The sequence below is a fragment of the Trachinotus anak genome, unplaced genomic scaffold (genome assembly GCF_046630095.1).
Source record: "Trachinotus anak isolate AG129_WGS33_773 ecotype Australia unplaced genomic scaffold, CSIRO_AGI_Tana_v1 ptg000019l, whole genome shotgun sequence".
Taxonomy (NCBI): domain Eukaryota; kingdom Metazoa; phylum Chordata; class Actinopteri; order Carangiformes; family Carangidae; genus Trachinotus; species Trachinotus anak.
The window spans coordinates 3,846,356-3,868,482 of NW_027273870.1; the positions used below are offsets into that span (position 1 = coordinate 3,846,356).

The window sequence follows — 22,127 nt, forward strand, 5'->3', positions numbered from 1 at the left end:
TATATATATATATATATATATATATATATATATATATATATATATATACAGAGGAAACAAAGTCCCAAACAATATTCTAAGTGTCCAACCAGGTGATGACACAATAAACCAGTACATAAACAAATAAGCCAAGCTCAACCAACCTTGTATTTCCTCCTTGGTCAGTGAATGGGAGAGAACAGGCAGCAGTAGTAGGCAGCTGAGGTAAAACACATGTCTCTATTTTTCTCTGTTGCTTGCAGTCTGCACTCAAAATTCCAACACTGAGTCCCAGAGAGAAGCCGGGAGAGACGGAGAGGAAAGAGCGGGAGGTGAAAGACAGAAAGTGAGAGCCAGGCAGCGATCAGAGAACCAGTCAGTCCACTCGTCCGTCCAGATTTTCCCTTATAGATGCTCTGTGGTCGAGCTGCCAGCAGATTCTCTCAGACTCCTGCGAGCTCCGCTCCTCGGCTGCCCCAGAGTTCATCAGAGAGAGAAGTATCAACAGCTGTGAGTGTATATGTGAGAGGATATATGTGTGTTTGTGTGTGTGTGTGTGTGTGTGTGTGTGTGTGTGTGTGTGTGTGCAGCCTCCACGAATGAGGGTGTGTGTTTGTGTGGAAAAGAAGCTAAAGGGACCACGTGACTCAGGCTTAATCCTCCGCCCACTGGCACACACACACACATGCACACACACACACACACACACACACACATTCAGGCAAACACACACATACAGAGTGCTAGACCAATCAGAGCTCAGGCTCACACACACTAATCACCCCTCCTCCTCCCTGCCCTCTCGCTCTCTCTCTCTCTCTGTAGTCTAGTCTTTTTTTTCTCATCTCTCTTTTTTCACTGATCCATTCACTTTCTGGTCTCTCTCTCTCCCACATTCCACAATCCTCTCTCCCCTTCTCTGTCTCTTTATGTCTCTCGTTCACACCCACCCTGCTACCCCGCCACCCCCTCCGGGCGACTGTACTAAAGGTCAGTGTTTATGAGTTTGGCTGGCAGCAGTGGAACCGCAGCTACACAACCTGCTGCAGCACAGACCTCACGGCCTGCACAGCCCCTCAGTATCAAAGTGATCTGGCTCAGAGGTGGCTGAAATACCAAATGCCTTCAAAGTCAGAGGACGCTGTCAAAACCATTTTAAAATGGAAACAATTTAATGATCCCAGGTCACATCCTGGGTCAGAAGTCGGGGTGATCCACATAAAAGCTATTTGTGATTCAGTGTCTTGCCTGAAGCAAAACTCCGTTTTAAATCTGACCTCCATTTTCGTATCCATTTTTTTTCTATTGTGTTACTGCTGATTGTGTCTCCCCAAAACTACAACTACTACTGACAAACTTTCCTCGCTGTGCCTGATGCTCTTTTTTTTTCTCTTTTGTTTCTTTTGGCCATTTTATGCCTTTATTATTTGATAGGACAGTGAAGAGCAACAGGAAATGGGAACTCGCCTGCTTAGAGCATTTGGGCCCATGTGGTATTGGGTCGCCGCTCTCTTTGCTCACTCTTTACTGAAACATTGTAGAAAATGATCAAATGCCATTTTTTTCACAGTTGTGTCAGATGGTTTTCTGTCTGCTGCTTTATCGCTTACTTCACTCTTTGCCTGTCAGCTGCACCAGACACATGACTGATGAGTTGAAAACCACAGGTGGGACTGATGACTAAGGCTGAGTGATTTGATTAAATCAATATTACTGTAATAGGAATATTTTTCCAATAACAACATTTACTATTATATAGGAACTGTGTGCAAAAGAATCACATGCAATGAACAAAAAAAACAAATGAATGAAATAAAATCTTAAATAACACACAAAAAAATGTACAGTGAGGACAGTGAAGTTCCTCCACCTGTTGATCAACATTAGAGTAGAAGAAGAGCTTCAGACAGAATGACCGACCAGAGAAAAACATCACTACGGTCCTGTTCTGAACCAACATTAATGTCCATCTTGGGTGATCCCATCACAAGTGGACAGCTCTAAGTTCAGGCGTGAGCGCACCCAAGACGCACAGAGGACGCATTTGACTTCCAATCACTCAGACCACATTTTTAGGTCGGTCTGGGACACTTGGGGCCACATTCTTTTAGCAGTGTGAACGCAAATGTGTCCCGGGCCACACTGAAGCAGCACCTCCTCTGCCACAGTCTAATTAGCCCCAACACAGTTTCATAATGAACCGAAAATATTTTACTATTTCAAACGACTGAAACCTTATTTCACTGCATAGCTGTGTGCAGAGCATTGCACTTAGAGCTGTCCACTTGTGAACGGATCACCTGAGACACATGTTAATGTCAGATCTGAACGAGGCCTATGACACACACACTTTCTCTTGTAATACTTGGATGTGGTCCAACTCGCAAGTCACACATGTAGAAGAAAAACAAACCAGCCAGCCAGGTCATGAGTAATGCTGTTTGATTTTCACTGCAACAAACTTCACCTCGATTGCCCTGCAAATTAACATGTGGATGTCACACACATACTTATCATCTTACACGAGATTAACTGCTGAGAAGATGCTTTCACTTACAGGTGTAATGCATTTCGCTTTACAGTCAGGTACGTCTACTTTAATTAAAATACTAGTAATCTCTCTCCCCAGGCTGAGTGCAACAATCTGTCCAGGTATGTGCCTAAGTGTCTCTCTTAGCAAGAATCATTTTGAACTTTGAACTGTCGTGTAAAAGTACGTCACAATCTCACTTTGGCATGAAACTTTATCGTAAAATATGACTCCTTGTTTAGCTGCAGGCTTTAGTGCCAAAGGCTTTTGGCTGAGAGCTCCAGGGTAACAAAGCCGTGCATGTTCACTTCCCCATCACCTGATAGCTTAGATGATAAGGAGTTTTTATTTAGACTCCTGCAAGAGCAACTGTAGCAACACTGCGGCAGCAGGCGCCGAGCCAAACCCATCTGATGGTCTGCTAAAATGATACTGAATTCTCTCCTGCAGCTTCTATGGCTCAATTTTGACAGTGTAAAAATACAAAGTGGTGAAGGTTTAGTGCTTGTTTGAGTCAATGTTGAACAAAGTGTAATAGTGTATGTGTTCAGGCAAGAAGAGAAAACAAATGTGTCCGATGAATGTCGTAAGGATGAAGCAGTATAATGTTGGCGAGGGGATGAAGATTAATGTCCCACACGGGGATGACTGTCAGTGTTAGGTGTGTGTGGTATGTCTCTCTGAGCCAACAGTTAAAATGAGAGGGACTGTGTGACTGACAGCTTGACACTGGAGGCAGTTAACAGCTCAGAGGTGAAGCTGTACAACAATGTAATCTTCTGAACGCAATACTGTTGGGTTTAAACCACAGGTGGCAGCTGTAATACTAAAAGAATTACATGAGGTTGTCAGGATTTCAACAGCTTCAATATACTGATTTTATTATTGTTCTTTTTTTTCTGTTTTACATTCACAGTTTTGAAGGTTTTTCTGGTTCCATCTTTAAGCTGTTTCACCTGCTGAGTTTATCATAATAAATGTGCCTTTACCAGATATTTGTGTATGTTCATGTATTTTATTTTTTTATTGTATCTTATGTGTTACTGCTTTGTTCATTGGTTTATTGTCTACATCAGTGACATTTGATCACACACACACACGCACACACAAAATAATATGCATTCCACAGACATGGTCTGGTTGCTGCTGGCAATGTAAAACAGGCTGATTTCTCTAAATGGCATCACATGCCTGCGGAGGAAATAAGTGGAGCGAGTGGTGGGGGGGGGGGGGGGGGGCTGCAGCCTGCAGCTGGTTTGTACCAACAAACAAGAGCTAACATCCCGCTGTCGCCACATGACTTACTGTCTTTTCCCACAAACTCTGCCCTCGACACAAATTACAGTAATGGGAAATGCTTGTATTGCTGGCATATGAATATACGTGACAAGCAAATGCATATAGAACACCCCTCTATGTGTATGACGGAGCTTGAGGGGACTGTTTGTTTCACATGGAGAATCATCTTCTGCAGCACTGTCTTAAAGAGACAGTGATTATCTCCCGGAGCGATAGATGTGCAGGGATGGTGGTGGGAAAAGTGGAGAAGAAGTGCAGCAGAAATAAACAACCAGACGCTGACGGAGCAGATCTCATGGATTGGTTCAGCCAAGTCAAGGTGCAGATAAACTGACCAGTAAATTCTGCTGCGTTATTGATTGATTACAATCTATATCTGTGCATCACTACACAGTATTGTATACACCTCAATGATGGTATTAGACACTAAACCAGTAATAATTACATTGTCGGTGTAAATATAGAAAAAAAAAAATTAAAAACCATTTTGAAGTTTCTCAGAAAATCACATTTGGCAAAAACAGCACAAGTTTGATTTTTTTTTTAAATATTGTTTTCATTCTTTATCATGGGCCTTTTAGATTTTTAATATGTGATGCTGTATATGTTGTCTGGCTCAGGTATGAATTGCTATTGAATTATTTCTTGCAGTTGGTACAATACTGCACACACTGTTCTCATCTGCAGTGCAGTGAATATGCCAAGTACAGGCTGGCATAGAAAAGAGACTGACCCCCCTACACCACCACCACCACCTCTCCTCCTCCTGGATGTTGGTGCATATCTCAGCACTTTACACCAAACTCCAATCTACACACACACACACACACACACACACACACACACACACACGAGCCCCAGCTGTCACTGCCAGGCCTGAGTCAGGGAAACAGAGCTACACCCACACACATACACTTCTAAACAACCACTGTAAAATACAACATCTGGTGTGTAAATCGTGAGCACCATCTGTAATTTTCAGTGAAGAATTTACATGACTGTTGAAAAAAACAAAAAGCTAAGCGAACCCATCAAACTGGGACAATCTCCGGGTGAGCAGCTCTGTCTCACTGGTTGATAACAGCAGGCTTGTCTCTTAGAAACAGCTAATCATCTGTGGAAACCATTAATTACTGCTATTGCTTTAGGTTGACTCATGTGACACATTACAGACAAGGTTAGACTAAACCCAGGCGGGCGAATACGTGCCTGAATACTCTGCCGTCTCCAACTGTTATCAAGTCTGATGATTAATGAGTCCTCTGCACACCACAGTGCTCTTAAGTAATCCCATGTTTCTGTTGAAGCCACCCCCCCCCCCTCCTTGACCCCTGCGATAAGCTGTGGACAAAAACAAAACACAACAGAGAGGAAGACCTGAGCGTCTGCTGGGCTAAAAGCGTGCTGGTATCCACTTACTGCCAAAGCCTTGCTATCAGCGTTTCTGTCAGCGTTTCCCACCAAACGGCGAGCAGTAACAGGAGAGGAGCGAGGGGGCACATTCACTGAAGCTAACTGTTCAGGAATGTACAAACACTTTAGCTCATGATTGGGAATTCTGAGCGTTTTCCCAAGAATAGGAAGAAGAAGAAAAAAATGCCGACCAGTGTACAGACCCCACAGGGGATGACAGATGTGGTAATTCCTAAGAAAATAAAACCCGTTCAGTTAATGGTTGTGAGGCAACCCCACTCACATTAGAGAAGTATTTTTTCTTCACAGAGCTTGTTTTGACTCTTTTTACTTCAAACGTCATTTTCCCACATGACACGCAGGTCAAGCTGATCCCTGGAGGACAGTATAAAGCCACACGACGGCCTCCGAAATAACACCTGGTGACAGCTTCGGTCAATTTATATGTAACATCCTGTTTGCATCATGAGTCAACCTGCAGGAGAGATGTAGAGAAACCGAGCACAGAGGGTCGAACGAGACGTTTACATCCATCACCGAGGTATTTCAACTTCACTTAGAGGTTTTCCCCCATTTACCAGACATTCACGGCCATAATCCATTAAGTGTCCCAGTAAGTCATGACAGCCAGCATGCACAATATCAGGACCCTAAAACTACACTAATTACTTTTATTCTTAAAAGTAACAAAGAAGTTGAGTAGTTAAATATATGTGCAGTGGACCCAAAGACAAGTATATGAGATTTTACTATCAAACCAATAAAGGCGCCGCGGCTGGGGACGGCAGCTCTGTTCTGCATCAGGTGGAGAACTGGTACATGAGGCCCTACGCCAAGCTCACCGAGGCTGCAGAGCCGAACAGGGACTGCCGTCAGCGGCTGCAGCCAGCAGGCTAGCTGTTTAACCATTAACAACCATTAACTAGAGTGTGTCAGATGGATTCAATAGCAGAAAACAGCAAATTTCTTGATCAGCAACTAAGTGCAACAACAGCAGCTGGAAGAAAAAGCTGTGTTTTTTATGTTTGCGAACAACAGAGAAATAGAGGTGAAGCAAGCAAACAGGTTCACTGTTGGCCCCATTTGTTTAAACCCTGCAGGGCTGAAAAAACTATCACGTCACCTGGTGTACAGATGCAAACACACACAGACGTGCACACCCACTCGCTGTAAAGCTGTCACTCCACTGTTTATCCGGCTCTTAACAGCCTGTCTAGTTTTTATGCTTGTATGGGAGTGAGTCTAAGTAGCTACTAATCCACGTTTGAGGGGCAAAGAGGCATTTAGAGAGCAGCTAATGTTGGACGCACTGAGACGCGTTCAGATTCACTTCCTGAAGCGCTCATGGGAACAATTCTGTCACTGTCTGAGCAGCGCTGCGTTACTTAGCAAGGAGAAGAAAAACACTCACACACACACACACATACATCATAACAGGGGTGTACTCAAGTGTGACCAGGGAAGTCTGCCTCTGCCTCAAGGTTCAGGTAGAGAGAAAACAGAAGAGGGAGCAAGGATCCTTGTGTGTTTGTGTGTGTGTGTGTGTGTGTGTTTTTTTTTTTTTTTGTTTTTTTGGAAGGACTCCTTGTTATTACTTCATTTCCTCCGTTGATGCAGATGAAACAAGGCCTGGTAACGACAATGGGAAGTCACCACCCAGTTGTCACCTGGATCAAATGTGCTATTCCAGGTCAAGTTGAGCGGAGGCTGAGAAGCACTTCAGTGACAGATTGCTTTGGAAATTCAGTGTTTGCAATTTAGAGCTAAAACAGGAAAATGTCTCTCTGCTCAAAAATGCTCATTTAGGATCCAAACATTAATCATTACTCACCTACCAGATGCTCATGATTAAAATTAGGACAAAGACGAAACAGCTGAAGCGCACGTGTGACGTTTTGAGTACTGTAGGTGTGTATGTTCCGCACCGCTTTCACACTTCCTCAAGTAACAAATAAAACTTGTCTTTCCTTATCTTTCTTCTTAAAAGATGGCCTATACATGGACTGAGACAAGCTCCAGAGAAAGAATTCAGTGAATGCTTTGGCAAATCGTAGCCTCCAGGAAACAATGTCGCATCACATTTCAATGCCTCAGCATAACTGAAAAAAAGAAGAGGCGGGAGTTTGCACTGAAACTAAAACATTAAACATCTCCTGAACTATTTATAAGTTTGCATATCGATGTGATTTATGATGCTGAGGTTTGTTGACAAAGCCTGTTATGAAGTGCAGGCTCATTCAGGTGCACTATAATGTCTTTATCTGCGCCGTATCTCTCATGTGGAGGCCGAGACCCATTTCTAAACAGAGCCTACCATACCAGTGCTCTGCCGTCACTCCCATAGCAATTGCAGCATATCAGATAACATCATGCGTGCACCTTCTCCACTCCCCGCTGACAACAGAATACCACACACACCTTGAGTCAACACAACAAAAGGACAAAAGTTTACAACAATATCGCTCCTTCTGGTTGTAAATACAGCTTTTCATATGTTTATGTTAAGTGGGTTTTCATGTTCCTCCTTGATCCATTAAATTCTACTTTATAAAAACTTTGGAATAACAATGGATGGAGAAAATATGTTAAGAAGGAAAGATATTTCTGCAGGTAGTGGCACAAAGAGCTACATGTTCTTTGGCCCAGGTTGGTCAGATTTTAAAGGAGCCACCGGGACCGACACCACAAAATGTCAGAAGAAATTTCCTGTCACTTTTTAGCCCAGAATGGCTGCATACACTTTGGAGCAAGAGCTGAAACTTTAAATGGGTGTCACACAGTTGGCATTCAGTTGATCTCACCTTCAAAGCAGATGTTAGTTTTTTTTTTTTTTGAAGCTAATGAGAACCAAGTCCACACTCGGCAGTCGGTTGCATGACTATTCAGTGACATGAAAGCTGGAGTTCTGCGACTCACACACACATTCAGGAGACAAAAAAGTGCTTTGTAGCTTCACCTCCCAAAGGCTAATTCCTCTGAATCAAAGCCATGAAGGGAGGAGACGGTCCACTTTAATCTCTGGTCCTGAAAGCTGCTGTGTGTGTTGCAGGACCGAAGCCAGTGACCTTCAAACCTGGAGAATGTGTGTGCCTGCGTGTCTCTGAGTGTATGGACGTCCTACGTCTGTGTGTGTGCCGGCACTGACAACGCAATAGCTAGCACTGGTCAATACAGTTCAGCAGCTTGTGACCCTCAGGCTATTAAGGGTCTTAATTTGTAATCACAAACTAGGCTGATATCAATATCATAGTAACAATTATATGACTGTTTCCAATATCAATGTATGTCATAATATGGAAATGTGAGCACAATTACAAAGAAATTCATCATAATGATATTCAATCTTAGGAACTGTACAAAACGTAAGCGAGTTTTTTGATCCCTTTTAAGTACTTAAAGGTTTAAATCTTTAATTTAGGCAACAGTATTTTTTGTAAAATCAATAAAACAATATGACCATAACAGCTAGAGAAGACTTTATTTAAAGTCAATATATGTATATGATGATGAAGTATTGTACAACAACATCTTACTTTATATCTGTTATATTCTGTTGTTTGGATGCCCACAAATATTTAGAGTAGTTTCACATTTTGAGAAATACATTCAATACAGTAAAGTCATTCTGGTGTTGTTGTTAGAGCAATTTGGGACAATTTAAGAAGGATTATAGACAAACCCAAGTGAAACATAGGAGTAAACTCTGACCCACACACACACACACACACACACACACACACACACACACACACACACAGTCTGCTGCTAATCGCCCTGTAATTATAGCTGGTAATGACAGAGCCATAGACACAGTTTAACAGGCCCCTGTTGCTTCAACCACGCAAACAAAAACAATCCATTTCCGGGCGTTGTAGGCGTTGTAGCTGCAAACTGCTACCGTATGTCCTCAGTGCCAGACGCTGCGCTTTACAGTCGGACACAGGCCAAAGCTGAATTAGCTTTAGAGTGAGTTACTTGACATTTCCTCAAAGCTCTTGCTGACATTGATGCCTGACTGAGGGAGACTGGGGAAACCATGTGGATTCTTTCAAGTTGACACCAGTGTTTCTTCTTTAATTACCACCTTACAAACAAAATCACTTCGGAGAGGCTTTCATTGAACCTGTTTGGGATTCAAATCACAGGTGAGAGCTCAGTAAGTCCCCCTACACACAAAGCCTGAGCTCCACCAGTGCACTACTGACCATGGTTGGTTTAAGCTCGATCACAGCTCATGACTCCCATTTTCAGACTGTCAGGACTGAGCCAAGTAGTCAAGATATATATTTTTTAACTTCCGTTTCTCTTTGGTTGTAAGGACAAAGGCTGTGCAGAGGAACATTTTCGAACTGAAAACTTTTTATAAAAGCCCTGGAGAGATTTCTGTGCTGCAGGAGCTTACGCATGCTCCCTGCAGCAGAGGACAAGAATACACTCCTGTCCTGGATTTCTGACAGATAACTGAGTTATTTTTTGAAGTGGCAGTCTCGGGGGCAAAAGCTACGGAGTGAAGCACTGAGAAGGACTGTGTCACTACTCCAGTAAGAGCAAATACTTAATATAAGAAAGACACGTTTGATTTTGTACGTTGGGGAACAAATTAATAGATGGGAGTAGAGGGAATTTGTCTTTGACGCCCCACGACAGACAACCGACAACAAACAGCAGCAGCTTGAAGGAAGCTTGTGGCGCCATAAAGCTTAGCGCTTCATTTCCAAGGCAAATGGTTTCTACGCCAATCCCTCTGCACCAATCTGAGCCTGTGTGCGCATCGGGTGAACACACAGTATGCCTGAACTGACATGGGGGGACAGACAGGCAAATCACCCATCCACCACAGTCGATGCTGGGGGATTTCTGTACAGAACTGCTTGAGCTGATGCACGATGGTTGTAATCCCTGACTCCTTGCAACAACCTTTCAGAAGGTTGAGAAATAATCAAGTCGAGTCAATTGTTTATTTATTTGTTCCGTTGTGAAATGTTGAAGATTGGCGTTACACTTATAAATCTGTACTGGATCAGTGGTCATGTGTATCCACACTTTATTTATTTTTCTGTGCTTTATTAAACACAGTTATGCAAAAGTGACAACAACCAAAAAGACAAGCTGAATGCAGCAGCAGGGATCTATCACCACAAGCATGCTCTGAGGCAGTTCTTCTGAATGTGCCCTTTTTACACTGAATGCAGCCTTTTCGTGGAACGCCACAGTCACATGGCAGATCAATAATTGGGCCTTTAATAACTGTGTAGGTTTATGCCTTGGGGGGAAAAAATAGATCTTCCAGAAACCTTTGTGAAATGAAGCAGAACTTTTCCGCCTCAGAAAGAGCAGCAGTCTTTTCCACACAGGAAAGATTTCTTTGCGCTGACTTGACTCCCAGCTGTAATAAGTGCACATCAACAGTTGGGCTTGGTTCCACGTTTTCACACTATCCGAGATTAGCAGCTGAGGAACGTCAAGCGTTTGACCCCAGGTGATAAGGTGGGAGTAGGAACGCCTTTGTAATAACATGAAATACTGAAGTACAACACATACAGTTTATGAGAAGCAGTGAAGTTCGAGGGTTCAGTCAGTTCATGAACTTTCTTTCCCCGTTTTTTTTTTGTTTGTTGGAAAAACAGGTCAGAATGCCATTCAAGTAAATCTAATTCCTCACTTACTCACTGTATGAAATTAAATTATCAAGCAATCACGCATTGTTCCTGTTGTCAAATGGAGTTGTACTCTTGTTGGTGAGCAGATGGGCTCAATGACTGGTCTATGCTCCGGCAACGAGGCACAACACTGAGGGGGCGTCGGCCAGAGAACTGGTGTGTGTTTGGGGACTATCCATTACACAATCCAAGGAAGCAGACGGATTCGATATGTCGGGGTCTGTGTCTGGATGAGGTCATTACGCATAAAGCAGAACTGCAGCCCCATCACACCAGCATAATCACACACACACACACACACACACACACACTCATACGCAGAGGGCATAAGCACACAAACAGTCACACACTCTCATGAGTTTCTATAGCAACTCCAAACAAACAGTCCGTGCATGTGGTGACCCCACCCCAGCAGAAAAAAAAGAGAGAGAAACCAACACAGCGAGGCAAAGGGAGTAAGACAGAAAGCAAGAGCGAGGATGAAGACAGCAGTGAAGGACATTACATGGGATCTGCAGCAACATGTGCTTCACTTTATGCATGCTCTATGTCTTATTCATAGCTGGGGCATTAAAAAAAGATCGCAAGCATCAAAGAAACCCTTCACCATATGAAAGCATTTATCCCTCCGCATAAAGGCTCTAAACTGTGTTGAAGCTTAAGTTTAACCAAGCGTTCATATTCTTAAACTTGTTCTCAAATTTGGTAACAAACATAAATGCTCCACGGCACAGATTCTCTCTCGTTTAGTTACTTGGAAAGACTTGATTTCACAAGAAGGCAGAGGAATTGTGAAACAACCCCATCCCACCAGTATCCCACAGGCCTCTTATGTTGTTTCACCACACAGGTCGGAGCCTGAACACACAGCGACCACACATCAACCCGGCCTCCACAAAAGGCCTGTTCAATCACCTTGGAGGACCAGAAAGAGAAAAGGGAACACACCAACAATGGACATGCGGCTTGCATCAAAGTGAAGGCTGATTTTTGAGGCTTTGCAACTTTCAAAAGGTCAATCAAGGTTGAAGACGCCCACATCCGCACATTAAAAAGGACCTTGGTGTTCAGATGTTTTCTTGATTGAAGAAAAGAAGTGACCACTTGGACTTTTGGCATTTTCCTCTGTGTTTTGTCCATCGTGCCAATATGAAGCAAGTGACTGTTGCTGGAGGAAGGTTATAAGTTAGATTCCACCCAAGCAGTAAGAACTGGAAGGTGACAAAACTTATACACATTTCACTGTGTTGTGCTTGTATGAATAAGGCAGATATTAACCCGGTTTGATACCAGATAAAAATCCATGAGCAGACATGTGTGATGAAAGAATTGGTAATGAATATCATGTGACTTTAATTTTTAAAAATGCTGAGTAATGTTTTAAAATAGCTGGGCACTGCAGTTTTTAGCTAACAAAACTCAAACAGGAGTAAACATTGCATTTGTTGGGGACTATTTTCAGCTCCGGATTAATACACATTTGGAACCCCATGGTATTTATGGTACTAGATGGTGTGCGTGGGTTCAGTTCAAAACAAACCATACTACCCATGTTCACTGCTATCAAGGAACATATTAGCCCATGCAACAATGTGGCTCGCTAGTGTGTTTTTAAATAGTTTTTGGACAACAATGGAGCTCTATGGCACAGATATATCAGGCTACACGAGAAATACTAGTTAGTGGCATCAATTTATCAAGTCATCAAGATGCCAGTAATAACTTTCACTGATTTATCAACAGAGCAAGATCAGTTCAAGAAGCTGCAACATTGAGGATAGCAGAAAAAAAAAATAATTCCAAACAAAAGCAAAACACTGAGAGTTGTGGTCTAATTCGCAAAAGCTGCTCACTGGGTAAGACTTTCTGGACTGCGGTGTGGACTCATGTGGATTGTGGATCTGATGTGTGGTCTCCACAGACTGGAACTCGGCCAGGGGTGCTTTGATGAGTTCTTTATTTGAAAGGAAATCTCAGCACGTCTCTACCACAACAGGAAACAAGCAGAGTTCTTCTCAGTGAGCCACTGTCACTGTGCTGTGCTGTGACCCTTTCTATCACATCTGACCGCTCAATGACACACTGTCAGAACGGAGGGAAAAGAGCCTCCAGAATGTGTGTGTTTCCGGGACTTCCAGGCTCAAGCCTCGGGGGTTACAACACAAGTCCATACAAAGCATCCATCACGGAAAGGCAAGTGGCAGCAACTGATGCTGATGACATCCAGAAGGTCAGGCATCTTGCTGCACGGCCCCTGGGGTTCTTCCTCGCCTCGTCAACAATTCATTCACTGAGCATCGCTCTCATGGAGAGTCCAACAAACATGGCTGAAGATGAAAGAATTTAAGCTTTGAGGAGGAAAGAAGCCCATTTAGTTTGTGTTTATTGTTGCTGACAAAAGTACAAGGGCGTCTGTGCAAAAAGGAAACAGTGGTGAGAGCTCAGGGCACTCAAAATCCACTGACCTCTTCTCAAAGTGACAAATCTGCTGCACTTGCTGTATTGTATTTACAACAGAGTTTACTGACCAAACTCTCACTGAACTTCTTCATCACAGCGAGACAACAACTTCCATCACTGGAGAAAAGCAGAAGCTGGATTTTTAGTTTGACTTTAGTTAGTCTTTAGGCAAAGCCTTTAAATGAGGTAAACAAATGTGATGAAATTAACTTCGAGCTTTGTAAATCTGTTTCCCACGGTCACTTTGGAGCATGTGGGGTCTGTTTGAAGCCCATATATATAAAACGATGATTATTGTGCAGACACTTTTGGGATGCCAGGACCTCAACATGCAGTCAGACATCCTGGTGTCATTTAGGCATCATTTCCCCATTTGTGGTCTGTAATTAATTCTATTCATCCTTTTTCATCTCTGTCTACTTATCACTGTTATTTTCTGGCTGCCCTCATGTGCGTGAAGGAAGGACACACTTCCTGTCAGGATGTGGGGTCCAGCAGGGGGACAGTGGCATGTAGCCAGAAGTCACAACTTTCTGCTGGAACCAAGTGCATCGTAGTTGTGTGTGTGTGTGTGTGTGTGTGTGTGTGTGTGTGTGTGTGTGTGTGTGTTGCATGCATTCATGTGCAATTGTCAGCGTCCTGATTGCTCTGACCACTGACTGAGCGTGCTTCATTTCAGAGGAGCCATTTCATCAACTGTTGGAAATTCAACACCAACATCAAAGACATTTGAGGCTCGTACTGTATCTGCATTTTCATTCATAAACTCCTAAACAGCAGAGCTCCACATGAACCCGAATTTATCAGCACCTCTCCTGCACCACAATCACAGTGGACAGCTTCACTAGTCTATACGGACTCTAGATAATTAGACCACCAAGGAGGAGAGAAATACTGCAGAGCCTGGGCCTCATATGCCCTTTCTTCTTCCTCATTTCTACCAACTACTTTCATCTCCTTTGCCTTCTCTCCATCTCACCACACTCTGCAATCTCTCCTCCTTTCACCATTATTCATGCAGGTATCTCCCCCTTTTTTCTTCGAACCCAACTAAATATAGAGAAATCATTCAGAGCAAATAATGATGCACAACTTGCTCTAAAGAAGAATTATGCTTTATTGGCTTAAGTGACACTGTAAATTACTGTGAAATCACAATTTTCAGTGTCGGGTGTATGGACTACCCACTATCACATGTTGTCCCAAGCAGATTCCTAAGACATTTTCATTTGCACAATCATACTTTTAATTGGCCATAAAAACAGAAAAGGAGGCAGGAAGACAAATTGTTGGGATGCTGAACATTTTCAAGAAACTGAATTGGGCATGTGGACGATTTTGTCTAATCACACCTGTCGTGTTTCTTTAGAGGCAGTTGAGAAATAAGGTGCTATAAACGGTTACAGTTTCAAGGGACCAAACATCTTTCTTCATAATCGTATGAATGACCTCACATTCATGACCAAGTGTAAAGATGTAGATAAGTTTTCTGCGTAAATGCGTATGTTTGTATGAGTGGGTCCCAGCTGTTTCCTCACACACCTTTCAAACTCCCATTCACACACCACCACACACACAAACTGCCATCCTTCCCGGTCAGGAAGCGCTTAAAGGATATCCAAAGAGAAGCAGCGTATTATTGTGGCAGCGTATTGTTCTTGACAACCACTGTGTCCTATGACTCACAGTCACCACAGAGACCAAGACCTAGTGATGCAATCAGGAAGGAAAACTTTGAAGCACTGGTGAACCAAGTGACAACCGCCACAGCCGAGTGCTGAAGTAAATGTGCCTGAAACTGCTGTTTCCCTGCGACTGCACCGAGGACGACTGGGAAACAACAATGTTCGTCAGGGTTTTCACGGATGATGGCTCCTCTTCTGATGTATGCGCAATGGTGGTTTAAAACAACTGTTTTTGTAAGATTTTAGACCGAGAAATGTTTTGGGGCGTGTTTGCTTGATTTAAAGGAATCTACAAGCTCAAGAAACTCCATTGCAGGGCCCCCTTTTTCCTCCCACATTTGAATTATCAGGATAGTAACAAAGAGTAAACTCAAATCCAGGCTTAAACAAATCCCTTCGCCCCTGTGGCCTGAGGGTTTAAGGCATCCACTATGAACCATGTAACAACCCTGGTTCGAGTGTATCCATGGACCTTCACTGCATGTTAGAAATCTTCATTTCTTGTCATCTCTCTTCCATCAAAACTTAAATACAAGCACCAAATTCCCAATGACACACACTAACACTGGGGCTTTGGCGTAGCATCCACAAGCTTAGCACTACATTTTTCATTGAGGAAAAATACTAAAGTTTATTTTCATTTTAAGCCGGGGGATGTGGTCCAGCTCTAAACTCGCTGAAAGCACATGAATAGTGCTTACTCATGGTATTCAGCTGACTTGTTTTTTCTCAAACACATTCTTGCTCTTTTGTCTACTTGGCACATTGACAGGAGGATTTTTAGTTTCTCCACAATTGATCATCACACGTGTCACTGTCAACTTGTGACAGCAAGAAGAACACACCAAAGGATCTGATGACAGATATCTTAAAGCCACTGTAGCCAGGGAGGCCGTCAAAAAGCCAGAATAAGAGCAAAGCAGGTAAAGGAAGGATTACACAACCAATGGCGGATCATAAAGCACAAGGGATTATCTTTTCAAACTTCAGTCTTAGAAGTCTGATCTTTTTCCCGCTGGGAGAAAGATCCCTCAGATGTTAATTCAAGAAAAACCCCTGCAGACTAATGGTTAGGAACTACAGCTTGTCACTGTGCATCAGCATCAACTCAAATTGGCTCGGTTCACTTGTCTGGGAATTTTACATTTCCAAAACTGAGTCTTCATTTGGTGTGACACGAACATTTTATTTGAGACAAAAGTCGTCTAGGGTCAAACTCAAAAGCAAACCATTTACACTTGTCAGGCTCACACTTGGTGGAGTAATGAGTACAGTAAATAACACTTAAAGATAAGCTTACATATGCACAACGCCAATATTACAAGTAACATGTTGGTAGTGTTGCGGTCAACCGATCTGAGCACTGACAGCTAAGCAATCACTTCCTACGTTTCAAGAGTGTTTCAAATGTACTATTTAAAGGTTCTGTACACTATGGTCACTGCCACTGGACGTTGCCCGAGCATCTCAGACCAAAACAAATGCTTCATCAGCCACACTGTTCAACGTGAGGTACAACCTCCTCCATCAAGGCTTCTTCTTGGTTGGACCCCACTGCCTCCTCTGTCTATCTTTAAGAACTCTGCGTTTAGCAGGTCTTTGTATTCTGGTTTGTAGTGTCCGATTTTCTGTTTTGGACAATTTTGCCATTGTACAAGATGCGACAGACACTGTTAGATGTTCCAACAAGTGAAGCACAAAGCAGCATTTACGATTCAAACTAAAACGTCTGATCCAAAATGAGCACAAGCTTTTTCCTTGACCTCATGAATTTTAAAAACACGGGAAATGAAGGAAAAACCTTAAAGGGAAAGACATACCTCTTGGACTACATATTACAAGGCTCTTTGACTGATGATTAAAATTTATTTAGAAACTTCAACACATGAGAATGATATTTCCAACAGCTTGGTTATACAAACCCAAGATGAACTTTGGAGAGGAAATGTGTTCATATTTTTGAAGTTGTTGAAGAAAAACCAGAAGTTGTCTCCAAGTAATACCCATAACTTACAGTACCCTGCTGTTATTTCCAAACATATCCGACTTCACGTCTTTGGTAGAGAGGAATACACCCAAGGCACTGATGTCATGTTAACTTTGCAGACATGCATTGTAATAACTTAAAGTGGCATCACAGATATGTAACCTGATGCTTGGATCAATGTCAAAGGCCACTGCCTTCTGGCAAGGAACATTTAGGCGGGAGGTGCAGGTTCTCATGTTACGTCTCAATTAGCCACCGATTTGTTGGCGAGGTAGGTAAATGGCAGGATCACCCCCAGGGTCCACATTGCAGTGTCACATTCAATTAGAAAAGATCAAACGGGGGAAGTAGAGAGAGAAAGAGAAAGGAAAGAGGGGGGAAAAAGAAAGAAATGGAGATGGGCAGTGACCTCACCAAAGGCCTGTTGCTGCAATCTCTGTCTCGTGGCCTACGATTAGGGGAGTATCAGCAGCAAGAAAAATCACTTTGATACATTTTTCAGCTGCTCAAGACGATACCACAGCTATGCACCAAGAAATTCCACGACTCTCTCTCTCTCTCTCGCTCTCTTCATCCTCCCAGGCTGCAGGCACCATCCTCATCCTTCAATCCCTCCCCTTGTGGTGTACTTACAATCTCCTCATCCGTTATTAATGGATATTAGATAAAGAATGACAGAAAGATGAAGGGACGAATGGATAGGAAGCACAACACAGCAGTTTGCCTTTCAAATAATCCAGCTACTCTAAAGTTGAGGCGGTGACTTGACTCCGTTTACAAGGTGCCTGATGGATCATACAGACGCTTCCTTTCTGTCTTTGTCTCCCACACACACTCACACACACACAGCAGTATATTACAGTATCAGTTCCCCCGGGTTAACACTGCACCAGTATTCCTTTCAAGTCCTTCCCTCTGTCTAACCAATCAGGAAAAAAAAAAAAAAAAAACGCCAACCATCGCAGCGGGGCGTTTTTGGATCCGGTGTTCAAACACAAGCATGAGGGGATCTTTCCACATTTAAAATGAAGGCATGGGAGATTTATGGCCGGTTGGTGGGCGATGTAAAGCATGACCGTGTAGTGTAGTGCACACAGAGGGTGGAACTCATCACAAAAAACGAGACGACATCTAAGGTCTCTTATTAACAGCCGACAATGCTGCATGGCTTTAACGGTGCAGGGGGAAATTAGCTGATGGTCCAGCGAGCAGCTTCTGTGAGTCTTGTATTGTTAGAAGCCCCTGATATTATAATATCTCCTTATTGTTTAGTGCAAAAGGAACAAGTGTAAAGTAATTGTGGACATAATTAGAAAAGTGGGAAGAAGACAACACTTTCAATCAAATTTCCTCAACATAAAAAAAATGTTAGCATTATTTGAAATGGGACAATTATATTTCACATTGTTTCCTTACTTGTCATGTTTCTGTCAATTTCACGACTAGGTTTCTTTTTAAAGCAATGAGCACTCAGGCTTTTGAGATATTTGAAAAGTTTACATAAACTTCACTTTTCATTCAGACAAAATGTAGCGATCTCTGTCTTTCTCTGCATCCCTCGCTCACTCCACCCCTCTCGCCTCCAGCCTGAGTGTGAATCCATCCGTCTCTAATCCTCTTCCTGTACGGCTCACTGCAACCTCAACGTTCATTTGTGCAACTCTTTGTTTGGCATCCAGTAGAGGGTGTCTGCCTCTCCCCCTCCTCTCTCTCATACTCTCCATTCATCCCATCCATCCTCCATTTCCATCTCTCAACCGCTTATGCTCTCCCTCCATCCCCCTGTCCCTCCGCCAGTCTTGTCCTCTGCTTCACTCATTCCTACCCTCTCCACCCATCTGTCTTTCATCTCCTTCGTCCTCCGTCAGGTCCGCCTTCTCGCTGACACTCTGTCCACTCTCTTTTCTTGCTGAGAGGACAGTGCAGCGTCCTGGCAGCTCTCCACCCTCCCAGCCTGGGCGGAAAAATAAACAAGCGTCCACATGTTCCCGAGGAATTTTAATGACTTCCATAACTCTTGCGCCTTTACCTGCCAAACCCCAGGCAGTGTGAGGGAAGCAGCAGACTCTGGACAAGCCAGTTTAGCAGCATGGATGACAAGCTTTGTGAGCCTGAGCCAAGTAGTATCCTTTGAAGCATGAAGCAACATTGAAATAGGCTGGAGTTTCCTGAAGCGAGGAGCCATGTAGACAAATCTATGATCTGAAAGTTTCAACTACAACACAAAGTGTCTCTCACCATTTTATAAAAGTAGAATAGAGGATGGCTCTCTCTCTGTCTCTCTCTCACACACACACACACACACACACACACACACACACACTACTTTTGCATCAATAATGACCAGGGGGAAGAGTGGGACCTTAAATGCCCCATTGCGCTGGCCTGGTTTAGCACACATTAGATGCATAGTGGCGTGTTGCATCATGATTGGTTCAGCCTCACGGAAGAGGATAACTGCACTGACCCATGATGTTATGGTGCTACTTGGGAGCAGGGCCAAACCATGAGTGTGTCTCTGTCCTCGGCTGAGCTGTGTCACTGCACTAAACTGGTTTGACTTTTGACAGGAAACATTTATAAAAGTTCTCCAACGCTCAGCTTTTAGTACTTCTGTGGCTCTGTGGTTTGGAGTTTGGAGTTTGCCTCACTCTCAAGTTACTGGTCTTGCTTTGATTGAACTCTCTATTCTTTACGAGACTACTATCGGGGCTGTAAAAAAAGAGAGACAACCAAGTTTGTATGACATCATGACCACTTCTAAAAGTGAAAGTGTTTATAGCTGATCAGAAAGGCCGCACTCAAAGGTCGAGTGAAAAGACTGGATCCTTCTCTCTCCAGCAATTCAGTGTCTTTATAGACTAAACACAGTAATACTAATGGGTTTATGGGTGAACACTTTGGATCAGTCTCTTCTCTAAGGGACTGAAGTCTGGATGCAATCACAAAAAGTAACAAAAGTAGTCGAATAAAAAATGAAAAAAGAGAGATGTTCAAACAAAGCCAAAATTTTCTCACCTTTCTTCACAGTTGGCCAATGGAGTTACAAACATTGCAGGTCATGCCACAATATTAGATGACCTGACGTGGGGTTTGTTGAAAGCAAACACAACACAACACGAACATTTTGTGCTTCTGCTATTTCTTATTAAAAAGTTTCCACTGGCAAACCACTGGAAGGCCTTTTATTGTGAAGCAGCAGGAGCTCAGATCAAAGCTGTGTACAACGTGCTGCAGGTAACCCAACCATATTTGAAATAAGTGTTTCTTACCTGTTGCAGGATGCATTAGGGTTATGGTTAGGTGGCCTATATACAGTAAACAGAGTGTGTGTCTGCGTGTGAGTAAGCGACACCTCCAGTCTGATTGACTGTCAGGTGGGGAAACCCTTGCTGGGAGTGTGTTTTAATGGGGCCATGACCCACAGGCTGTCAGGTCGAACTCCAGTGACCTGACCCGAGAGGAGACGAGGGGTTGATGGAGATCTCTGTCGAGGGCCAAGGCACGGCAATAAATCTGTGGAATTACTCCTGTCAGACTAAATATTGAGACCTATTTAAGTGAGCGGGAAACAGAAGAAGAATCAGTTCATGCACGAAATAGCTCAGTAAACAGCCCATTGTAACTTTAGCCTACGGTAATCAGATCCCAGATCCGCTAACTTTCAATATGAATGGAGCTGTACATCATGTTTTTAACATTATAGCTGTGTTACATCTGTGCATTGTCCTCCTGCTTGGCCTTCCCTTCACCTTCATTAGCGGCACATTACAGAATCAGACAATTACACGTGTCAGCGGCGGGGAGGGCCGAGCCCACTGGCAGGGCCGGTGTTTAGATTTCTGATCTCCACGGTTATGTTTTTCTTTCCCTCTAAACCCGGGACCAGCTGCAGAGGAAATGACAATACGAGTTGAAAACAACAGAGATTAATAACATCTCCTCCCACCTACCCGCACTCCCAACTCACTCGCTCATTTCTCCCTTCATGTATCCCAGACTGATCTCCGTTCCTGTCCACGAGGCTTGTTCCACCTCCCGGGCCCACTTCTCAATCTGCACTTCTACTCATTTCATCTACAGGGTTGCGACCCTTAACCCGTGAAATTGATACGTCAGTCTGTCTTGCACAAACTGAGGAAGCTCAAATGCTCGTAGATTTTGTTTTCTCTCCTTCTTTCCTTCTTTGGACCCCATCTTCTCTCATGCACAAGGAATCTGTGACGTGATCTCCAACTTCAAGCCCACAGTGATTAGTGCGCCTTCGGGTGTGGACCCACAGTACTCCCCCAAACTTGTGAAGTTAGATCATTCTAACTGAAGACATAAAACAGATTTGTCCTCTTTGTTTTGCATGCGTAAAAGTAGTATATCCCATATCCCTTTTATGAGCCCCAAACAGTTCTTATATTTTTTATGTACTGCCCTTTTTTTTTCTTTTGATGCCGTATTTAAAATTCTCCCTGAGTGAGTACGGAAATATCAAAATAGTATTGTTTCCAGTAAACCTGCTTACAAAGGCCAAGATGAAAGAGTACAACGACAGTGCTGACTGGTCATCTCCCAACTCTAATCCAGTTTGTGAACGAAAATGTAAGACACAGGAAGAGAGGAGGCAAACTCTCGCAGCTGAGACACAAGTTCAAGAATAACAGGATTCACTGAGGATGGGAACCAACAAAAACAGAGAGGAAAAAGGCTGGAACTAAAACTTGGATGTTCTTTGAGAAATTCTCTTTTTGTTCTCTTTGGAGAAAAATTTCAATGATAGATCTGGATTTGATTCCCTCAATCATGACTAAACGATCCGTTCCTTTCAGCTTTGCCCAGACCTAAAACAACAGGGGCTGCCCAATGGACTCATATAACACAAACAATTTCAAAATACATGAAAGCGTTCCTCTTCTTCTTACCTCCACAAAACAGCCTGAGCTTACACTTTCATCTTCTACCTTGCCTTGGTTTGCTGTGCTTAACCCCATATTACAATACAATAAAAAACAGCACAACCTGGAAATTAAAGTTAGTGATGAACTGTGCCAGCACATTTACCGATGTCCACCCATATTTCCGGCTGCATCATTTACAGCGTCTTCATGCCAAAGTCACTGACG

At 43.2% G+C, this 22,127-nt stretch overlaps 1 protein-coding gene across 14 annotated transcripts in view; it reads right to left on the reverse strand.

Moving 5' to 3' along the window:
* Window positions 1-22,127, reverse strand: part of add3a (adducin 3 (gamma) a) — a 98,631-nt gene that overhangs the window by 38,481 nt on the left and 38,023 nt on the right. For 2 of the 14 annotated variants that reach the window (XM_071503225.1, XM_071503221.1), the window contains exon 1: window positions 144-580. The exons of 9 other annotated variants lie outside the window; for them this stretch is intronic. The gene's annotated coding sequence lies outside the window, so the exon portion shown is untranslated. Of the gene's footprint in view, window positions 1-143; window positions 722-8,022; window positions 8,295-22,127 lie in introns of those variants that run through there. 3 more of the 14 variants (XM_071503220.1, XM_071503216.1, XM_071503214.1) reach the window with 3 other exon arrangements.